Source organism: Moschus berezovskii, chromosome 7 (genome assembly GCF_049115385.1).
Source record: "Moschus berezovskii isolate FMDL1 chromosome 7, NW_MosBer_1.0, whole genome shotgun sequence".
Lineage (NCBI taxonomy): Eukaryota > Metazoa > Chordata > Mammalia > Artiodactyla > Moschidae > Moschus > Moschus berezovskii.
Genome location: NC_142466.1, coordinates 48408787 through 48433065, shown reverse-complemented (window position 1 = coordinate 48433065; position 24279 = coordinate 48408787). Strand labels below are relative to the sequence as shown.

At 40.8% G+C, this 24279-nt stretch overlaps 1 pseudogene across 1 annotated transcript in view; it reads right to left on the bottom strand.

Moving 5' to 3' along the window:
- Window positions 1-24279, bottom strand: part of LOC129557126 (histone-arginine methyltransferase CARM1-like) — a 261333-nt pseudogene that overhangs the window by 145689 nt on the left and 91365 nt on the right. The window contains exon 2 of the transcript XR_016037816.1: window positions 22117-22242. The product of XR_016037816.1 is annotated as a histone-arginine methyltransferase CARM1-like (transcript). The remainder of the gene's footprint in view (window positions 1-22116; window positions 22243-24279) is intronic.

Sequence of the window (24279 nt, the reverse complement as noted above, 5' to 3'; positions counted from 1 at the left end):
AACATAAAAGGATTTGTGGGTGACATCAGGAAAACTTCAGGAAACAGACTGTAAAGGCTCAGGACTGTTGCTAAGGGATTCACCAATTCTTTCTGGAAGTAAGATCAGCTGTTAGCATGTGAATATCGCTACGTATTATTATACTCAAAGAAGTATGTCTGTGATTCATCTGTTGTATAAAAAGAAACAATTTAGAAAGCTGCATGCCATTAAAACCATATGGAGGTTCTAGTCATTCACAAGTCACTTTGCTATCCTTTGTCTTTAAGGGCTGAGTTAAAGAAATTCCCTAACAAGGCTAGGATTATAGGTAGGTGGTCCTCAGGTGACAAGCCCAGATAGCATTCCAGTTGGTGGCCACACTGGACAGAAGAAGAAACTTTACAAAGAAGTAAGGATAAGACTGATTTTTAAGTGGAAATGGAAATAAAGCTATGGGCTTCCCTGGTGGCTCAGTGGTAAAGAATGTACCTGCAGATGCAGGAGACACGGGTTGGATCCCTGGGCCCAGAAGATCCCCTGGAGAAAGAAATGGCAACCCAATCCAGTATTCTTGCCTGGAAGACACCATGGACAGAAAGAATGATTGGCTACAGTCCATGGGATTGCAAAAGAGTTGGACACGACTGAGGGACTAAACAATAACCTCAAAGGTCAATAACCAGGCATCTCATTTTGTTTGTAAAGTGGCATACCAGCACACTGTATGAATACATCAGAATGACATCAATGTAATGTAAATCTACCAACGACAAAGTGCTAACTGCCCCAATCTCAACTGGGCTACACGAGGAAGAGTGGAAAGTGGAAGTTCTACCTCTATGGCTGCCGAGGGACAGTGAGCAGAGGGAACGGCAGGGGAGTTGGCACGGGTGACGGGGAAGCCGGGGAAGCCGGGCTTCAGTGCAGCAGCGCCACTGTGGGTGGCTGGGGATTAACAGAGGCACAGGGACCGCACCTCGCCGGGGCACTCCTGGACGGGTCTGTGTTCTCTTTGAAAGAACACCCCACACGTTCCAAAGCCCGAGAAGCAGCGCTGCAAACATCGAGATGACAGACTGTCCCTGCTGTGCACCTCTGATAGCTATGATCACTCTGCCATGTGTGTGACAGCTACTGGGGCATACGGCCACCTCCCTGCTAGACTCCCAACTCCCAGAGAGTGCAGCTGTGCCTGCTTTATTTCGGATCTCCCAGGGTGCCTAGCCCAGCACTGGGCCTGCGGTGGATGCTGACAGTGTGCTGGGCCATGGCCATGAGATCCTTGGTCTCATTTAATTCACCAGCAGTCCTCTGCAGTATGCACTGTAATCATTCCCATTTCACAATGAGGAAACCAAACCTCAGGAGGATGAAGCGACTGCTGCTAAGTTACACGGCTGATTGGTGAAAATACCAGGATTTGCACCAAAAGAAGTCATGTGTTTTAACTACATTACCGTTCCTCTAGATTAGGGGCAGGCAAACTACTACCCATGGGCCAAACCCAGCCTCCGGTCTGTTTCTGTACTGGCCACAAGCGAACCGTTTTTACATTTTCACAGTTTTTAAAAAATCAAAGTAATAATAATATTTTGTGACAAATGAAAATTACATGAGATTCAAAGTTCAGTGTTCCATAAAAGATGTTTAACTGGAGTTCTACACAGTGTCCAAGGCTGCTTCCATGCTACAAGGGCAGAGTTGAGTGGTTGTGACAAAGGCCAAATCGCCCATGAAACCAAAATATTTAGTAGCTGGCCCTTTACAGTAAAAAAATTTACTCAGTTTCTTCCTAGATACAGCCAAGCAGCAGACATGCTCCTCTGCTCAGCTGTGCAGGAACACTGGCACAGGGGGTCAGAGAAGTCATGGAGCTATGAGTATCAGCTCAGCTCAGAGGCACCGTCTGAAGGCCATGGCTACAACCTGGCCACACCTGGAACTCAGAGGCACAAAGCACTTGGCTCAGGACCATTTACTGGCAGAGGAGACACTGCTGATGGTATTTCTGAAGGTCAGTGAGGATGCTCAATAAACCACTGATTGCAAATAAAAAGGATCTCGCGGATGACTGAGCTGTGCAGACGATATGAAAATGACATTAGCCTTGAGTCAGCAACCTCCTCTCCTGCTGAGCTCTCTGCCGAGATGCCAAAAAGTCGCAGAACTGACAGATTTGAGTACCACCATCCTGCGCTAGGGATGCTAATTGAGCAGTGACATAGCCAGGGGGCAGACAGCAGGATGGGAGAAAGACAAGCCAGATGCCCCTGCAATCCTGTACCTGTAGGATGAGAAGGGCCCAGATGACCCATCTCTCTGCACAGCCAGGAGAACACAATGGAAGCAGCCGCAGAGAGCCCCAGAGGCAAGAAATCAGCTCTGGGGAGTACGGAGGGGGCCCAGGAGAAAGGGAGAGATGGTCACTACTTGGCTCTATGTTTTATAGGCCTCCTGACAGATGGTCAAGGCAAAGGACACCCATGCTCACAAAGGGGCTGGGAGAAAGTGGGGAGCACACCAGGTCTTACTAGATCCCCCACGAGGGCATAACATCATTAACTGTGACCTGGTACTCTAAGGCCAGTCTTCTGCATGGCAGATCTCCTAAAAATGTGCAGTAATAGAGGACTGGGGGAATTAACAGAAATCACATCATTGGAAAACAAGATGGTACAATAAATCAAACACAGGCTTTGGGTCCAGAATGCCCAGGCTTCAGTTTTGTCTCTGACACTAGTACTCCTTGCATCAGTTCAGTTCAGTCGCTCAGTCATGACCGACTCTTTGCAACCCTGTGAATCACAGCATGCCAGGCCTCCCTGTCCATCACCAACTCCCAGAGTTCACTCAAACCTACCTCCATCGAGTTGGTGATGCCATCCAGCCATCTCATTCTCTGTCGTCCCCTTCTCTTCCTGCCCCCAATCCCTCCCAGCATCAGAGTCTTTTCCAGTGAGTCAACTCATCGCATGAGGTGGCCAAAGTACTGGAACTTCAGCTTTAGCATCAGTCCTTCCAATGAAACCCAGAACTGATCTCCTTTAGAATGGACTGGTTGGATCTCCTTGCAGTCCAAGGGACTCTCAAGAGTATTCTCCAACACCGCAGTTCAAAAGCATCAATTCTTTGGCACTCAGCTTTCTTCACAGTCCAACTCTCACATCCATACATGACGACGGGAAAAACCATAGCCTTGACTAGACGGACCTTGGTGGGCAAAGTAATGTCTCTGCTTTTGAATATGTTATCTAGGTTGCTCATAACTTTCCTTCCAAAGAGTAAGCGTCTTTTAATTTCATGGCTGCAATCAGCATCTGCAGTGATTTTGGAGTCCAAAAAAGTAAAGTCTGACACTGTTTCCACTGTTTCCCCATCTATTTCCCATGAAGTGATGGGACCAGATGCCATGATCTTTGTTTTCTGAATGTTGAGCTTCAAGCCAACTTTTTCACTCTCCTCTTTCACTTCCATCAAGAGGCTTTTTAGTTCCTCTTCACGTTCTGCCATAAGGATGGTGTCATCTGCATATCTGAGGTTACTGATATTTCTCCCGGCAATCTTGATTCAAGCTTGTGCTTCTTCCAGCCCAGCGTTCCTCATGATGTACTCTGCATAGAAGTTAAATAAGCAGGGTGACAATATACAACCTTGACATACTCCTTTTCCTATTTGGAACCAGTCTGTTGTTCCATGTACAGTTCTGACTGTTGCTTCCTGACCTGCATACAGGTTTCTCAAGAGGCAGGTCAGGTGGTCTGGTATTCCCATCGCTTTCAGAATTTTCCACAGTTTATTGTGATCCACACAGTCAAAGGCTTTGGCATAGTCAATGAAGCAGAAATAGATGTTTTTCTGGAACTCTCTTGCTTTTTCCACGATCCAGTGGATGTTGGCAATTTGATGTCTGGTTCCTCCGCCTTTTCTAAAACCAGCTTGAACATCTGGAAGTTCATAGTTCATGTATTTCTGAAGCCTGGCTTGGAGAATTTTGAGCATGACTTTACTAGCATGTGAGATGAGTGCAATTGTACGGTAGTTTGAGCATTCTTTGGCATTGCCTTTCTTTGGCATTGGGATAAAGACTGACCTTTTCTAGTCCTGTGGCCACTGCTGAGTTTTCCAAATTTGCTGGCATATTGAGTGAAGCACTTTCACAGCATCATCTTTCAGGATTTGAAATAGCTCAACTGGAATTCCATCACCTCCACTAGCTTTGTTCGTAGTGATGCTTTCTAAGGCCCACTTGACTTCACATTCCAAGATGTCTGGCTCTAGGTCAGTGATCACACCATCATGATTATCTTGGTCGTGAAGAATCTTTTTTGTACAGTTCTTCTGTGTATTCCTGCCACCTCTTCTTAATATCTTCTGCTTCTGTTAGGTCCATACCATTTTTGTCCTTTATCAAATGTTCCCTTGGTATCTCTAATTTTCTTGAAGAGATCTCTTGTCTTTGCTATTCTGTTGTTTTCCTCTATTTCTTTGCATTGATCGCTGAGTAAGACTTTCTTGTCTCTCCTTGCTATTCTTTGGAACTCTGCATTCAGATGCTTATATCTTTCCTTTTCTCCTTTGCTTTTCGCTTCTCTTCTTTTCACAGCTATTTGTAAGGCCTCCTCAGACAGCCATTTTGCTTTTTTGCATTTCTTTTCCATGGGGATGGTCTTGGTCCCTGTCTCCTGTACAATGTCATGAACCTCCGTCCAGAGTTCATCAGGCTCTCTATCAGATCTAGTCCCTTAAATCTATTTCTCACTTCCACTGTATAATCATAAGGGATTTGATTTAGGTCATATCTGAATGGTCTAGTGGTTTTCCCTACTTTCTTCAATTTAAGTCTGAATTTGGCAATTAGGAGTTCATGATCTGAGTCACAGTCAGCTCCTGGTCTTGTTTTTGCTAACTGTATAGAGCTTCTCCATCTTTGGCTGCAAAGAATATAATCAATCTGATTTCGGTGTTGACCATCTGGTGATGTCCATGTGTAGAGTCTTCTCTTGTGTTGTTGGAAGAGGGTGTTTGCTATGACCAGTGCGTTCTCTTGGCAAAACTCTATTAGCCTTTGCCCTGCTTCATTCCGTGCTCCAAGGCCAAATTTGCCTGTGACTCCAGGTGTTTCTTAACTTCCTACTTTTGCATTCCAGTCCCCTATAATGAAAAGGACATCTTTTTTGGGTGTTAGTTCTAAAAGATCTTGTAGGTCTTCATAGAACCATTCAACTTCAGTTTCTTCAGGGTTACTGGTTTGGCGTAGGCTTGTTTTACTGTAATATTGAATGGTTTGCCTTGGAAACGAACAGAGATCATTCTGTCATTTTTGAGATTGCATCCAAGTACTGCATTTCGGACTCTTTTGTTGACCATGATGGCTTATCCATTTCTTCTAAGGGATTCCTGCCCACAGTGGTAGATATAATGGTCATCTGAGTTAAATTCACCCATTCCAGTCCATTTTAGTTCACTGATTCCTAGAAGGTCGACGGTCACTCTTGCCATCTCCTGTTTGACCACTTCCAGTTTGCCTTGATTCATGGACCTAACATTCCAGGTTCCTATGCAATATTGCTCTTTACAGCATCGGACCTTGCTTCTATCACCAGTCACATCTACAAGTGGGTATTGTTTTTGCTTTGGCTCCATCCCTTCATTCTTTCTAGAGTTATTTCTCCACTGATCTCCAGTACCATACTGGGCACCTACCTACCTGGGGAATTCCTCATTAAGTATCCTATCATTTTGACTTTTCATACTGTTCATGGGGTTTTCAAGGCATGTATACTGAAGTGGTTTGCCATTCCCTTCTCCAGTGGACCAATTCTGTCAGACCTCTCCACCATGACCCTTCCGTCTTGGGTGGCCCCACACAGCATGGCTTATTTTCATTGAGTTAGATGCAGCTGTGGTCCATGTGATCAGATCGACTAGTTTTCTGTGATTATGATTTCAGTGTGTCTGCCCTCTGATGCCCTCTCGCAATACCTACCGTCTTATTTGGATTTCTCTTACCTTGGTCGTGGGGTATTTCTTCACGGCTGCTCCAGCAAAGTGCAGCCGCTGCACCTTACCTTGGACGAGGAGTGTCTCCTCAGGGCCGCCCCTCCTGATCTTGAACGTAGAGTAGCTCCTCTCGGCCCTCCGGCGACTGCGCGGCCACTGCCACTTGGACGTTGGGTAGCTCCTCTCGGCCACCGCCCCTGGCCTCAGATGACCCCAGGCGGCGTCCGAGAGGAGTTACCCCACGCCTGAGGCCAGGGGCATTGGCCAAGAGGAGCTACTCCTTGCATAACCCTTATCAGATCACTTGAGTTTTCAGATTTCTGGTAAACTCCTCTGCAAAATGAACTAACAGAATTAATTAATGGGTTATGTATCCTATGTAAGTCCAGATTAGGCTTGTCTGCATATAACAAAAATTCAAATAAAAGTGACCTAAATGACAGAGTGATTTACTTTTCTCTCAGATAAACGAAGTCCAGAATTAGGCAGTGCAAGACTGGCTCAGCAGTTACACAGTCTAACAAACCCAGGTACCATGTAATCCTCCTCTGATATTCTTAGAACCTACTTTCCATCCTCAGGGTGCCTCATACTCAAAAATGACTATTGCAGCTCCAGCAAGCATATCTACACTCCAGGTAGCAAGAAGCTGGATGGGGCAATGGATAAATGATGTACTTCCTCTCTGAATCAGCTCATGTTAAGGAGATTTCCTAGAAACCCTATTCAATCAACTGCCATCTTTATTTGCAAGGCTGGCTGGGAGGTGTACATTTTTATTATGGTCATTATTACCCCTAGTAAGACAGAACTTCAATAATGTGGAAAAAGGAAAGAATAGAATGAAGAGGCAATAAGCAGTCTTAGCCACAAATGCTTACCTCAAGGGCTGATACTGTTTCCAAATGACAAGTTCCAAACATGTATGAAAGGCCATTATAAAGTCGCAGAGGCACACGCAATAAAGCCCACAGCCCTTGGTTTCCCATAGGCCCTTCATGACTTGGCCCTGATCCTCCTACCAAGTCACACCTGCTACCCCTCCTCCCACCTTGCAGTTTCTGCTCATCAAAGCAAACCACCGGAAGTTCCTTGCATGGTCTGCCTCCATGCCTTAAATCTTCTTCTCTTTACCCAGCCCAGGTACCATCCTCCAGAAACCCCCTGGAGCTCCAGGGTGAGGTAAGTGTTCATTTGCTATCCTCCCACAGTGCCCCATGGACATTCTATTACACCATCCCCCTCATTACCCTGAAATATGATGGTATGACTAAGGCCAATGAGAGGCTAAGATGACAGCAGTCAAGGGTCTGGCAGGACCAAAATGTGCCCAATTTGGGGCCTAGAGAGAGACTGGGAAGAACCAAGGTGGTCCCTTGTGGAGCAGTGGCCAGTGCACAGCCCCACAGACCCAGGTTCAAACCCTGGTACTGCTATTAACCAGAGCATGACCTTGACAAGGGTGTGTACTCTGAGCCTCCCTGTCTTCACCTATAAGTAGGGATGATGACAGCACTGACCTCCACATGGCAAGGAGAAATAAGGAGAGTCTGCTGGCACAGTCCCTGAAGCAGAAAGACGATCCATAAATGTTAGCTTTTTTTTTATTAGCTTTTACGGGCCCATCGTGAAGGAAAAGCAATTTTTTAAAAGCTGCCTGAAGCCAACCCATATTAAGTCATTTCCCTGCTGAATATTAAAACAGTCTTTAATCTGAGATGACAAAAATAATTTGAGCTGGCAGATGGCAGGGTGCTGTCACCCACTTTGCTGCTTGGAACTGAATGGATTGTACATAAATACCACCAAAACCTTGCCGTTTTTGAAAAAGCACCTGACTTGAAGGGCTGCTGCATGTTTGGTGGTGCTGAAGGGGCCCCGAACGCAGGAGCAATGGCACAGCCATGCAGGCAGGTGGAGAGGCTGGGCTTGGCTGGGCCACCCAGGCAGGTGGGTTATGTTGCTAACTCAACACTGCCACAATCTCAGGGGCTGAGCACCACCACATTTGCTTCTCATTTATGCTACATGCACAGTTCAGTGCAGGGCCGTGACTTCATGTTATTCTCACGAAAAGACCCAGGCAAGGAAGTGCCCAGGATTGTGGCTGCATGGAAGCAGGAACATGGCAATGCTCACACTGGCTCCTGAAACATTCCGGCAGAAATGACACATCGCTCTTGTTCACATGTATTGGCCAAAGCCAGTCACATGTTTGTGTCTGAATTTGGGGGAGTAGGGAAATGGAATCAGATCGTACAGCTGGGAAGAAGGAATGAAAAGTAATACCCATGCAGAGTTCTGATGACTGCCACTGTCTGGTAGATGGTCATGTGATGGCAGAGATACAATGCCATCCAGTGCCCTGAAAGTCTGGGATTCCCATACAACTGCTCTCAATTATGAACAGAAAGCAACAAAATTCAAACTGAAATGATGTAATATTTTTAAGAACAACTGAATCAGTAAATTTATAGCATGCAATTTTGTTAAGGGATCAGTGAAATGATACACCCAAACACTCCTGGAGTCACCATAAATCAGAACATGTGTTGTGGAAAGCAGTCTGACAGTACATATTTATAGAGCAAGAAGTAAAAGTTTACATCCTTTGGCATCTTTGTTCAGTTTCTGAGGACTGATCTGAATGAAACTATCCAAAGGCTATAGGCTCAAAGACATTCATTTACTTGTAATATAATGAATGTTGCTTTTACCAATTATAATTGCAAAAATACTTATAATTTAAAAAGTAGAAACAAAACATCCCACTACAGACTCTGGGTTAAGTGAGCTAGAGAAACTCTTTGAGGAATATAATTTATGTATTTTCAGTGATTTTTATAAAGTCCAACAAATAGAGAAATATGCTTATGATGGAGTATTAAATGAAAATAATAGGATGCAAAATAATATGCAAATAATCATCACAACCAAATGCTAACAGCAGATACATTAACATTTTCATCTCATACACAATAATAAAAAATAAACTTTAAAATGGAACCTGAGAAAATTAAAAATTACCTTCAGTTGCAAGGGATTCTGTGAAAAGGCTGCTTGGGCAGAAGTTATATTTAGAAAATGGTTTTCCCATAAAATCATGGATTTGTCACAGTGCAAGATCATAGTAGGTGCTCAACAATATTATTGAATGAAGACCTAAATACACAATTTTCCAAAGAAGATGTACAGATGACCAAGAGACACATGAAAACATGCTCCTAGCTAAATATTAGAGAAATACAAATCAAAACTACAATGAGGTACCACCTCACACCAGTCAGAATGGCCATCGTTAAAAAGTCTACAAATAAATGTTGGAGAGGGTGTGGAGAAAAGGGAATGCTTCTACACTGTTGGCGGGTATGTAAACTAGTACAGCCACTACAGAGAACAGTATGGAGGTTCCTCAAGAAACTAAAAATAGAGCTACTATATGATCCAACAAGGGCTTCCCTGGTGGCTCAGAAGGTAAAGAATCTGCCTGCAATGTGAGACACCCAGGTTCAATTTCCTGTGTCAGGAAGATCCCCTGGAGAAGGGAATGGTAATTCACTCCAGTACTCTCGCTTGGAGAATTCCATGGACAGAGGAGCCTGGTGGGCTACACTCCATAGGGTCGCAAAGAGTAGGACATGACTGAGCGACTAACACTTTCACTTTTAATAATCCAGCAATCCCACTCCTGGGCATATATCTGAAGGAAATCATGGGTCAAAAGGATACATGAATCTCAGTGTTCACTGTATACACACACACACACACACACAATGGAAAATTATTCATCTGTTAAAAAGAATGAAATATTACCATTTGCAGCAACATGGATGGGCCTGGAGATTATCACACTAAATGAAGTAAGCTGCTGCTAAGTCACTTCAGTCGTGTCCAACTCTGTGCGACCCCATAGACGGCAGCCTACCAGGCTCCCCTGTCCCTGGGATTCTCCAGGCAAGAACACTGGAGTGGGTTGCCATTTCCTTCTCCAATGCATGAAAGTGAAAAGTGAAAGTGAAGACGCTCAGTCGTGTCCGACTCATAGCGATCCCATGGACTGCAGCCTACCAGGCTCCTCCATCTACGGGATTTTCTAGGCAAGAGTCCTGGAGTGGCTTGCCATTGCCTTCTCCGGAAGTAAGTTAGAGAAAGACAAATATCATATGATATTGCTTATATGTGGAATCTAAAAAAAATGATACAACTGAACTTATTTACGAAACAGAAACAAACTCATAAACTTAGAGAACAAACTTACAGTTCCTGAGGGGAAGGGACAGATTGGGAGTCTGGGACTGACACATACACACTGCTATGTTTAAAACAGATAACCAACAAAGACCAACTGTATAGCACAGGCAACTGCTCAATACTCTGTAATAACCTAAACAGGAAAATAATTTGAAAAAAGAAACAGCTGCATGTGTATGTATAACTGAATCACTCTGCTACATACCCGAAACTAAAATCATTAATCAACTACACTCCAATACACAATAAAATTAAAAAAAATAGTATAAACAGTAAAAAAAAATCAAAACATATCTTTTATACATAAACATTTATTGAATAAAAAAATTTAAAAGAAAGATTAATGGAAAGAAGAAAAACAACCACAAATGAATGTTGAATTGAGAACATGAAAATGGAGGAATTCTCTCTCAGGAACCCTGCCCAACGAGGTACCACTATTCACTAATGAGAGAAATAGTTTTCAAACCGAGAAGGAACAGCCTCCCCAGATTGGTTCTGGCCCAGGATGTGTGCAACCAGTTGGCAGAGGTCAGGGATGTTGCTCAGCATCCCACAGAGTACAGGACACCACCCGCCCCCGCCCCTGCAGCAAAGAATTATCCAGACTAAAAGGTTAACAGTGCTGCTGCTGAAAACTCTGGTCAAAGTAGCTTTGTGAGAGTCGAAAAGAGAAGACTCGAGAAAAGGGAGATTTTTAGCTTGATGTGCAGGGAATCCTTAAACCCTAGGAAGGATCTACAGGTGTGGATGGTAGAATTTAAAAGGCTTAGCCAATTTCTGGAACCAGCATACAAAGATGGGTGACCAAGATGTTAGCAATAAACTACAATAAAGGCACTCCCAGACAAGAGGTGGTTCCAGCTCCTTACTCTAGGGACTCCTGGAAGCCATTACTTTGTCCCCACATTTGTGTGATATGCAATGTCATGTCAGATCACAGGAAACATTACTGTATCTGTGAGTTTCTGGGAATGTTTCATTAGCACATGAACCACTGGCGAAGATGATAGCATCTTAAATTCTTCCTCAGAGAAACCTTTACCCACGTTATTACTCTTCTTGCTAAATATGGACATTATACTTCACGACACTGAGTACTAGCTTCAGCTGTACCATGAAATGTGCAAACTGGTCTGAACACTATACCTCCTGCAAGTTACTTCAAAGAGTAAAAGACATCACTATGTCTGAATTTCCAACTACCAGAAGCAGATTTTAACTCCATTCTGATGTATGACCACCATTCAAATCTGGTAGTCCTTTAAATGGGTGAACTACCATGCTGTCTCATCAACAAAGTTTTTATAATGATTCCCTTTCCTTGAGATGGGTTTGATATACCATACTGCGTCTTCCTGTATGCTCCATGACTCCACAGGAAACACTAAAAATAGCCTAAGATGACATGAATCAAACTGCTTTGGGGACATCATTATCTTATCTGCGAACCACAGAAAGTCTTCTCTTACAAAGAGAAGGTGGGAGGGCCTGGTAAAAAATCGCTCAACAAATGAAAATAAATGAAAGGGAATATTATATCCCTATCATCCAGCATAGTGCTTGAATGATTGAGAGTTTCATACACTAAGTATTTTTTCCACTGAAAAAAATATAAATTGATGACATAAATAATCCTTCCCATTTAAAAATTTTTTAATTTAACAGTGTATCTAGAAGTTTTTCTCCAAAGTGTGCATCGGGTTTGGTTTTCAGACAGCTATATCATATTTCAAATCACCAATAGTCAGATGATGGACATTTTGGTTGTTTTCAGTATTTTTCTTTAAAAAACAATGAGTTAATTTCAGTATTTTCTTAAATTTCATTTCCCCCATTTATGAGTATATTTGTAGATTAAATTCCTAGAAGTAAGATCAAAAGAGGCATCCATTTTAATTTTGAAATATATTGCCAAATTGTGCTCCGTATCTTCTCAGGTGGTGCTAGTGGTAAAGAATCCACCTGCCAATGCAGGAGATGTAAGAGATGTGAGTTCAGTCCCTCGGTCAGGAAGATCCCCTGGAGAAGGAAATGGCAACCTACTGCAGTACTCTTGCCTGGAGAATCCCATGGACAGCGGAGCCTGGAGGGCTACAGTTCAAAGAATTGGACAAGACTGAAGTGACTTAGCACAGACACACATCCTCTACATAGACTATTATAATTTACCCTCTTCAGGAATCTGTGACAATGCCTATTTCCCCACATCACTACCAACACAGTGCAGCTAACAATTTTTTACAGTATCTATTTGGCTGCATCAGATCTTGTGGGATCCAGTTCCTTGGTCAAGGATCAAACCTGGGCCCCCTGCACAAGGAGAGCAGAGACGGAGCCACTGGACTACTAGGGAAGTTCCAACTTTGTTTTTAATGAATAAATAAATTTAAATATTTACGTATTCTCTTCTGTGTTAACCTGTTTTATGACATAAGTTTCTTTAATAACTCTCAAGAATGCTAAAGCATTTAAAGGCACTTTAAAGAAGGATGGGGGGATGGGACTGGGGAAGATTGCTAAAAAAATATTGCTGAGCCCAGACTGTCCTGTATTATTAATAATAACCTTCTTTTTTTCCAGTAACTATGCAATAAAGTCCAAACTACAAAAGGTCTCAAGTTCTATTTCTGAGCCACCTCAGCTTCCTGCCATTGCTACCATAATCTGAAGAGGGCATTTCAATGCAGCTTGAAGGCTCATGATCAATAATCATACCTCAGATGACCAGCAGGAAGATAAACGTATAGGTAAATGAGATGTTTCCTGAAAAATGTCTAAATCTCTTGATGCTCCAAATCATATTTTTATGGACTTATTCACATAAGATATTTTTACTTTCATTAGGAAGATTTTCAAAAGTACAAAAAATACATAGATTAATAAAGATTTCTATCATCAAGATTCAAAATGTACTAAGACTTTGCTGATCTTAATTCATTTCTGCTATTATGTAATTTTTGTTTTCTTAGCTGGACATTTTAAAGTAAAACACAGATATAATGTCATTTCATCCATAAACAGTCAGCAGTATGCATATTTTGTGCACATGTTCAGCAGGAAACAGGGGCCAGAGAATATGTAGTAAATACTGAGAGCAGAAAAGCTCAGAGACCCACACTCCAACTGAGTTTAACCGAGGTATGAGTTTTCCTCATATGAGAAAAAATTGAAATACAGTTTCAGGAAACTTGGAATCTTTACTTTTTGCTTTCTTGATTCACTATCTGAAACGTAGTATCACATATACTCAATAGAATATACTCAATTTTTATATAGCAAAGGGGCATAAACAACTATGCTGCTGCTGCTGCTAAGTCACTTCAATCGTGTCCGACTCTGTGTGACCCCATAGACGGAAGCCCACTAGGCTCCCCCATCCCTGGGATTCTCCAGGCAAGAACACTGGAGTGGGTTGCCATTTCCTTCTCCAATGTGTGAAAGTGAAGTCGCTCAGTCGTGTCCGACCCTTAGCAACCCCACGGACTGCAGCCTACCAGGCTCCCCATCCATGGGATTTTCTAGGCAACTATAACATACAACAAATCCAGTTATAGCTGGTCACTCCAACTCTCCTCTCTATACAATTAATAAATAAGTAGGCTAAGAATTGTGGAAGATCAATTGACTTAACTGATATTAAGACAACAGTCCACCCAATAATAACAAAGCACATATTATTTTCAAATGAATACAGAAAATTCACCAAGATGGACCATACTGTTGACCAGAAAACAAACTTGAACAAATTGGAAGCCACTAGTAATCATACAAACCATGTTCTCAGACCACAAAAGAATCCAACTAGAACACGAGAGCTATTAGGGAAGTGTCCAAATATTTGGAAAGTAAACAATATATTTCCAAATAATCCACAGATCAAAAAAGAAACCCATGGGCCAAAACCCAAATACCACAAATTATTTTCAACCATATGACAAGGAAAACAGAACATAACAAAATTTATAGAATACAGCTAGGGCAGTGTCTAGAAAGAAATGTAGAACGTTAAATGTGTATATTGGAAAAAAAGAGGAAGGGTTGAGATGAATGATCTAAGCATCTAGCTAGAGCACAAGAAGCTCAGCTGGGTTCTCTGTGATGACCCAGAAGGGTGGGATGGGGAGAATGGGAGGAGGTTCAACCAGGAGGGCATATGTGTATACACATAGTTGATTCACTTTGTTACGCAACAGAAGCTAACACAACATTGTAAAGCAATTATACTCAAATTTTAAAAAGAGAAGAGTTAATCGGAGGATCAAATTTCATGAAAAATGTAAACAATTATAAACAACAGATACATTATTCACTCAATGTTATTCACTCAATAAACGACAGATACATTAAACGAACCTATATATATTAAATAAATTGACTCTGTAGTTAACTATCTTCTCTCTTTCTTCTCTTAAGAAAACTTAAGGTCCATTTGGCTTCAGTTGTTAATTTTAAAAAACATTTGAGGAAGAAGCAATGCCAAATTCTATACAAAGTCTGCAGATTAGGGAATCTAACCTGAATTTTATAAGGCCAGTATTACTCTGACACAAATCAAACTAAAACATTAAGAAAGCAACACCTAAGGAATATAGACACAAAAATTATTTATAAAATTCTAGCAAGTCTAGTTTAGCAACACAGAGAAAGGATCATATATCATGACAATGAGACAATCATCATAGATTCAGAAACAGCATTTCACAAAATACAATTCAAGACAGAAATTATTCATAAATTAGAAATAGAATGGACTTTATTCAACCTGATATAAGACATCTACAAAAACAGAACTATAGCTAATAATGCTACCTCTGAAGCCATAAACAAGGTAAGGACGTCCACTCTAATTTCTTCTATGCAACACTGTACTAGAGGTCCTAGTTGGTGCAATAAGCAAGAAAAAGAAAGTTTAAGGCATATATATATATATGAAAGGAAAAAAGTTAAACTGTCTTTAATCACAGAAGACATAATCATTTATACAGAAAATCCTAAGAATCTACACAAGAAACCTACAAGAACTAAGTGACTTCTAAAGATCGCAGGATCTTGCCCACATATATTTTTTAAAAAGTAAACTGTCTTTCCAAAGCAATAGATAATAAATGAATACTAAGTTTGAGCTGTCTGATGAGGAACAGGATATTTGAGTAATTTCAAAATGCCTTCATAGAGACTGCTTGTTAGCTCTATCTATCAGGGAAAGCATAGTAACTTTATAGCGGAGAAACTAAAAATATCTTGACCTGGAGATTGAAATTTCTATTATCAAAAAGGGGTAGACAGATCTCAGTGCTCCCTGATGTGAAATCCTGAGAAGGACACAAGAACATTTACATAGTTTACTGACAGGGGATGCATAACCTGAATCTTTCCATGAGGAAACATCAGAAAAACTCAAACTCGGGAATCTTCTATAAAATAACTGGCCCCTGTTCTCTAAATAACACGATGACATGAAAAGAAAGGTTGAAGAACTGTTACAGATTAGGGGACTATAAAGAGAAGTGACAACTAAATGCGATATATGATCCTGGACCAGATTTAGAAATAGAGAGGGAAAAAAATGCTCTAAAGGACTGTGTGCCTGTGTGTCTGTGTGTGTCTGTGTGTGTGTGTGTGCCTGTGTGTGTGTGTATTTGTGTGCCTGTGTGTCTGTGTGTGTGTGTCTGTGTGTCTGTGTACTCAGCCACTCAGTTGTGCACAACTCTTTTCAATCCCATGGACTGGAGTCCACTGGGTTCCTCTGTCCATTGAATTTCTAGGCAAGAATACTGGAGTAGGCTGCCAGGGGATCTTCCCAACCCAGGGATTGAACACAAATTTCTTGCATCTCCTGCACTGGCAGGTGGATTCTTTACCACTGCACCACCTTGTACTGTATAAAGACATTACTGGCATAATTTATGAAACTGGGCTATAGATGGTAAAATAAATATAAATATTGTATAGATGTTGTCCTGGATTTGGTAGCTCTACTGTGGTCACACAAGAGAATGTTCTTGTTTCTAGGTTATATCTAGTGAAACACTAAAGAGTAAAGAAGTGTGACATATGCAAGTTCCTCTCCAATGATTCAGAAACATGTGTTTATATATATGTACACATATATAAAGAGATAGATAAAACATGAAAAACGTTGTAAATTAATGAATCTGTTCAAAGGATATTCAGAAGTTCTCCATAACTCCCAGAATAAGGTTTACCTGTGTCTTTCTTTTTCTCATGTAGTGGAATGTTGATAAAAGTGGGTTTTCCCATGTTTGTATTATCATCCCAATTAAAGATATGAGTTTTCTAGATTAAATGTCAACTCATAAAGAGTGCAGGGACAGATGGGAAATTGTTGAAAAAACATGCGCCTTACATTTTCTCTGTCATTTGGGAAACTTCCTTCCTATCTATCAATCTTAGTGTTTTCGTGTAACAATGGGAATTTTGTTTAGCAGCTCAGTCATGTCCGACTCTTCTGTGACACCATGGACTGTAGCCTGCCAGGCTCCTCTGTCCATGGCATTTCCCAGGCAAGAATACTGGAGTGGGTTGCCATTTCCTTCTCCAGGGGATCTTCCCGACCCAGGGACCGCACGCTAGTCTCTTGCATCTCCTGCACTGGCGAGTAGATTCTTTACCACTGAGCCACAGGGAAGCCCGCTAACAACGGGAATAAGTAACAATAAATATACCAACTTTACAGGGCTGCTGTGAGAATGGCAATAAGAAAAAGTATAAATACATACCTTTCAAAGTATAAAAAAGTACATATATAATGCTCAGGCAATGGTGGGCCTCTGCTTCATGACCTCAGGTATTTTCAATATCCCTTAGCATCCTCACCATGACTTCCAGTGTCTCCCCTGACTGGTTTCTAATTCTCTGAGCTCACCATTCTCCTTCTCCTCACTAAGTCCCTCTGTTCTTAGTGCCATTCTGTAAGCATGCTGCTGCTGCTGCTGCTAAGTCGCTTCAGTCGTGTCTGACTCTGTGCGACCCCATAGATGGTAGCCCACGAGGCTCCCCCATCCCTGGAATTCTCCAGGCAAGAACACTGGAAGGGGTTGCCATTTCCTTCTTCAATGCATGAAAGTGAAAAGTGAAAGTGAAGTCGCTCAGTCGTGTCCAACTCTTAGCAACCCCATGGACTGCAGCCTTCCAGGCTCCTCCGCCCATGGGATTTTCCAGGCAAGAGTACTGGAGTGGGGTGCCATCGCCTTCTCCATCTGTAAGCATACTCTGCCTCAAAGTCCTTGCAGTTCTCCTCACCTGTCTGTCTCACCAGATAAACACAAGGGCCCTCCCTTCCAGCTCCCTGCTTACATGTCAGACATCTTATCAGTGATTTCTCTTCAAAATAACCTATAAAACAGTAAACATACTTAATCCCTATTGGTTGCCTCTTTGCCTGATTTTTCTTTTCAATATTTATTACATTCAATCCACCACGTATGTATGTTCATGTATCCTTCTCTTAAAATGTCAGCTATACAATTTTAAGGACTTATATTTACTCAGTACTGCATTTTTAGCACATAAACAAGTGCTCGGAACATTAACAGACTCTCAATAAATATTTGTTAAATGAATGAATGAACAGGGAAGCCTTGTACATATTGAGTACATACACAGTGCTTCACAGAATTTATCTCAAGTCCATTTAATTAAAATGTCATTTTTTTTCTCTGTCGACATCTGTCACTATTAAATATCCCCACTGCTTTTAAGGTCCATCTAGTCAAAGGTCCATCTAGTCAAAGCTATGGTTTTTCCAGTAGTCATGTACGGATGTGTGAGAGTTGGACTATAAAGAAAGCTGACTGATGAAGAACTAATGCTTTTGAACTGTGGTGTTGGAGAAGACTCTTGAGAGTACCTTGGACTGCAAGGAGATCCAACCAGTCCATCCTAAAGGAGATCAATCCTGAATATTCATTGGAAGGACTGATGCTGAAGCTGAAACTCCAATACTTTGGCCACCTGATGCAAAGAACTGACTCACTAGAAAAGACCCTGATGCTGGGAAAGATTGAAGGCAGGAGGAGAAGGGGACAACAGAGGATGAGATGGTTGGATGGCATCACCGTGTCAATGGACACGGGTTTAAGTAAGCTTGGGGAGTTGATGATGGACAGGGAAGCTGGGCATGCTTCAGTACCCATGGGGTCGCAAAGAGTCGGACACGAATAAGCAACTGAACTGCTTCTAAAATAAAATGAATTTAAGTGCATTGGATTTCACAGTAATCTTTGAGATTACTGGAGATTATTTAACATGTAACCGAATCAGGCCTGGAGATCACTGACTCACAATTCTGAAGAAGGAAAGATGGGAAAGAAGAACTATTTCTCACACAGACATTTGAATATTGGCTCATTTCTTTCTTAGTGGTTCCACCTAATTATCAAGACAGGGCAATCCCCAGTACAGTTGGATTTTCTTTCTTACCCAAGTTACAGATAATTGGCAGATGCTCACTCACTTCTAAATATAAAATAGAACTCTCACATTTCAAACGCCACATCCTCTTACTCCAGAAAAGCAGAGCACATCTCAAAAATTCAGCAATTGTATCTGATGGGCAGTGACACCAGTAGACAGCCTTCTGTCAACACCCAGGCTGACAAATGACAATCAGTATCCTACTGCCACCTGGGATCTGGGCCACCTGGGACCCTCCGAGTCACAGCCAGCTTGTTGCTCACTTGCCACTACCTTCCTGCAGCTGTGGACTCAGGTCTGCATTGCAACCTGCCCTGACAGATCCAGAATGAGGGATCAGCTGCTTGGCTTGTTCAGTTTCCAGGGCCAGGAAAATCAGACAGGCAACCAACTCCCCAGGGACATTCACTGAGTCTGAAAACTACTATTAAATTAAACCATGGACGATCACCAATTTGCAAACATCTGCATTTGCAGTCCTTTTGCTGCTGGTATTCACTTTCAGCAGAGATCAAGAAACCCACGAACTCCAGAATAGGAAGCTATTATAAGGCATCCCCGGCAAAATTCTCAAAACAACGGAAATTCCTGTTAACAATTATTTTCCCTTCTTACTGATAATAAATGAGACTAATATGTTATAGCCAGTGCTCTAAAGCATGGTGAAACCAGGTCTTTATGCTCATTCCTAAAACACAGAATATACACTGAACCAGCTAAGAATTCATGATACAGAATTCATCCCACCTAAAGGGCTCCTTATTTAGGAACTTACTCTCTTCCCTTCCCCGCCCCCCACCACTGGCATAAACAGTTTAAAAAGTACCTTAGTATTTTAAATTATTGAACCTGAAGTCTGTGTCTCAAGAAATGTAATAAAAAAGGTCTGTATACTATCTCTCCCAGTCAGGTAAGTCAACAGAATGACAGCAGGAACCTTGGTGTAGGATCAAGGCCCCCAACACTCAGTAAGCCATGTTGGTTCTGGGTCTTATAACTTTCCAGGCTATTTATGATTATCTCATTCAGGTAGAGAGGTAGAAGTTGTATGGGAGTAGTACATGGAAACTGCTTGGTCACTGGATGCAATAAGGAATAAATACATCCAAAATTATTTACACTTTGTCTATTGACATCGCAAAATTTCCATTCACTGCCATGTAAAGATTCAAAGAAAAGTTTCATCCAGAAAATGAAGGCAGCTTCAACTTGGAGAGTACCTAAAACATGAAGTTTCCAGGCCTGCTCATATTTTGGTACCAGCTCTGAACAGTACAATAAGCTTGAAACATGGATATCTTTTTTTTTTTTTCCTGGCTGTGCCTCGGGGGCATGTAGGATCTTAGTTTCCTAACCAGGAATGGAACCCCCAGACCCCTGCCAGTGCAAGCATACAGTCTTAGCCACTAGACCACCAAGGAATTTCTGAAGCATACATACCCTCAAGCATTAAGCACTCTAAGGAAAGGTTTTTCCATTCAATTGTGCAATTGCAGCTTATTCTTTCACCGGTTTCTTTCTTAAAACTAACTGTGTGTCATTACAGAAGGATGCATTATGGTGTGGGAAGAGTACATGAGCTCTGGAGTAGGTAACTCTAGATTCAAATCCTTGGTCAGTTAATTATTAGTCATATTACCTTGAGCAAGTGACCAATTTTCTCTGAATCTCAGTTTCCTCATCAGTAAGATGATCTGATTAAATCCTCCCTTAAGTGAATGGTATATGAGATGAGATAATATGCTAAATGTTTATAGTATAAAAAGCCAAAATCATAGTTTGCTTTTAAGTTGGTTATGTCTGATCACATGACTCAGAAAAATTCCATTTATTAACGCCTTCAGTTACTGAAATCCATAAAGTACCAAGAAGTTATGAAACATTCACATGCTGAGGTATGCCACATTCTGATTTTCATGATCAAAAATAGGAATTTCTTATTTTTGTTAAAATTGATTCAACTGTAACCCAATCAGAACTGTAGACTGTCAAACAATTATACCTCAGCAAAGTGAACAACTGCAATAAATGGATAAATTCCTAGAAATGTACAATCTGCCAAGACTGAATCAGGAAGAAATAGAAAATATGAACAGACTGATTACCAGAAATGAAACTGAATCAGTCATTTTAAAACTCATAGCTTCCCAGGTAAATTCTACAGAATATTTATTTAATTAATTAATTTATTTTAATTGTTTTTTTTTTTTGTGACTTTCTCAAAATTTATTTATTTATTTTTTTATAATTTTTTTTCTTTACAGTTAAAAGTATTCTTATTAAAAAAGCACAAATGCAAAGAAATGAACAGAGGAAAATTTATGCGTCGAACCTGGACTGGTCACTTATGATAATATACATGCTACAATTCCATTCTCCCCAATCATTCCACCTTCACCCTCTCCCACAGAGTCCCAAAGACTGTTCTAAATGCCTATGTCTCTTTTGCAGTCTCTTATACAGGGTTCAGGTTACCATTTTTCTAAATTCCATATATATGCGTTAATATACAGTATTGATGTTCTTCTTTCTGGCTTACTTCACTCTGTATAATTGGCTCCAATTTCATCCACCTCATTAAAACTGATTCAAATGCATTCTTTTTGATGGCTGAGAAATACTCCATTGTGTATATGTACCAAAGCTTTCTTATCCATTCGTCTGCAGATGGACATCTAGGTTGCTTCCATGTCCTGGCTATTATAAACAGTGCTGCTAATTACAATATTGCAGTGGGTTTTGCCATACACTGACATGAATCAGCCATGGGTGCACATGTGTTCCCCATCCTGAACCCCCCTCCCACCTCCCTCCCCAACCCATCCCTCAGGGTCATCCCAGTGCACCAGCCCTGAGTACCCCGTCTCATGCACTGAACCTGGACTGGTGATTTATTTCACATATGATAATATACATGTCTCAATGCTATTCTCAAATCATCCCACCCTCACCTTCTCCCACAGAGTCCAAAAGACTGTTCTATACATCTGTGTCTCTTCTGCTGTCTCACATACAGGGTTATCGTTACCATCTTTCTAAATTCCATATATATGTGTTAGTATACTGAATTGGTGTTTTTCTTTCTGACTTACTTCACTCTGTATAATAGGCTCCAGTTTCATCCACCTCATTAGAACTGATTCAAACGCATTCTTTTTAATGGCTGAGTAATATTCCATTGTGTATATGTACCACATAACTGACTCACTAAAAAAGACCCTGATGCTGGTAAAGATTGAAGGTGGGAGGAGAAGGGGATGACAGAGGATGAGATGATTGGATGGCATCACCGACTAAATGGACATGAATTCGAGTAAACTCTGGGAGTTGGTGATGGACAGGGAGGCCTGGCATGCTGCAGTCCATGGAGTTGCAAAGAGTCAGACATGACTGAGCAACTGAAATGAACTGAAGTCAGGGAGTTGGGACAGGCACAAAACTTACCAGCATGACACGCAAACTTCAGCAAAGCACTGTGGTAGCCCAGAGTAATCAAGATGGACTCCTTCCCCACATAGCAACATTCAGTGTCCCTGTTGAGTGAGCATCTGAAGACACAGAGGCCATCAGCTATGAAAGGAAGGGACAAAAAAAGGATTATGAAATTCATTTTGAGCTCTGTAAAAAAGATTCAGCCAATCCTACATTTCTGTTTTCAAGGCTCCCCAGTTCTGTCTTCTTAATATAATATAATGCATATGTAGACATATGTGAACATGAGCAGGAATACAACCATGGCCAAAAAATAATTCTTCGCATATGGGCTAATACAGGGCTCAAAACTGACTCTTATCTCTTGCCACTGTGTACATCATTCCATTCCCTACAACTCTTTATTCCCCAAAACATTTTGTATCTCTTAACACCATTCCAGGAGAGATCAGGTAATGGTTTTTTAGGTGATTCCGAAGCAGCGACTACATGCCAGAGATTTCACAACAAATCTTCACTGTATGCATTATCACTGGCAATGTTAGTTGAATACCAGGAAAAGAGTTTATGTCCAAATACGCACAGCTAATAAGTGGCAGAATTGGAGTTCAAAGCCAGTTATTTTATTCCTAAGCATGTTCTTCCTACTGCAATGTACAAGCATGATTAAAAAGGGAGATTTGTTTCTGCAAGCAGAACCTGTGATAAGGGGCTATGGTCTCATTAGATTCATCCATAGATAACTGGGAACTAGATCTCAATTCTTCTCTTTACTGGGTAGACAGGCCTAGGTAGAAACAGCAATGAAACTTGTAGTTATGTTTTCATCTTTGATATTTACTAACCTGGGAACTTCAATTACCCAATCACCACATTTCTTCATTATGTAAAATAAAAATAGTGACTCTTATTTTACAGGCTTTTTTGTGAAGACTGATTAACAAACGTAAATAACTTCTAAAATCCTATTAAAACAAAAAAGGACAATTATTATTTCTCTCATTATAAAGTAGATCTTAGTTTCTATTCTTAATGGTTTCCATTCTAACAAAATTAAATAAGCATGTTAACTGAAGAACATAATTATACACAAAATTCTACACATGAGCATGTGCACATTCAAAACACACACACACAGAGTTAAAATGACAATATTTTCAAATATCTTCATGTACTATTTCAATTAAGTGAGCATCTCCTAATGGAGGCATTCACAAATATTTTTCACAAAACATCTTGGCTGATTAAACAGTACAGATGTTTTGAAAACATTTTCCTGGCACAAAACACGACTACAGGTTTAGATGTTATGACACAGGGAGTGTCTCAAAGGCATAAGTGTCTCCCTTCAGGAGACTGCCAAGAATACAGATATACAAGAACAGAGTTTGGAGTCTTTTAAACAATGTTTTCTTCTTTTTTTTTTTAATCAAAAACTCCTTCAAGAAAGCAGGATTTCTAGCATTTACGAATTATTTCTTTGATGGTTTAGAATTAGAATGACAGAGAAGGAAGAAGGAATGAGGACTCAAAGGTTCCACAGTCCCTTGTCCGTACACGACTATTATAGTCTGTGAACTCTTCGTGGGCAGGGGCAATTTTATTTTTGTAATCAATATCTTTTTCTCTCTGAATTAAAACCTAACCCAGTACCTGGTACTTAATATTTGTTGAATTGGTGAAGGTATTTCTCCATGTACTGATGGCATACCACCAAAGAATGGGTAAAAAGCTTTAACTTTTATCTGGTTCATTTCTCCTTAGCCAAACAGGTGCAGACATTTTTTATTATTGTCTGTTTGCTTCATTGTAATTTGATTAGAATATAAATCGAGTAACTTGTTTTCCTACTTTTATAAATTATAAAATGTCTGTCTAAATAACCTCTTTTCTTCATCCTCTTCCTACTCTGTTTAAATATAGATGGAAAATGTCTTTTTGAGTATGCAATAGAATTCAGAAAACTGATAATTTAAAATTTTTAAAACCTACAAATGGCAAATAATGTTGATACTTTAAACCAAATTAAAAAGCAATGATAAACAAGGAAAATACTTTCAAAAATGTAACAAAGCCTTAATACCCAAATCTACAATTAGCTGCAAAAAAAAAAATAAGAAGTGACCTACCGAAAATTCAGTAAGAAGGAATAATAAACAACTGGTAACTAGAAAA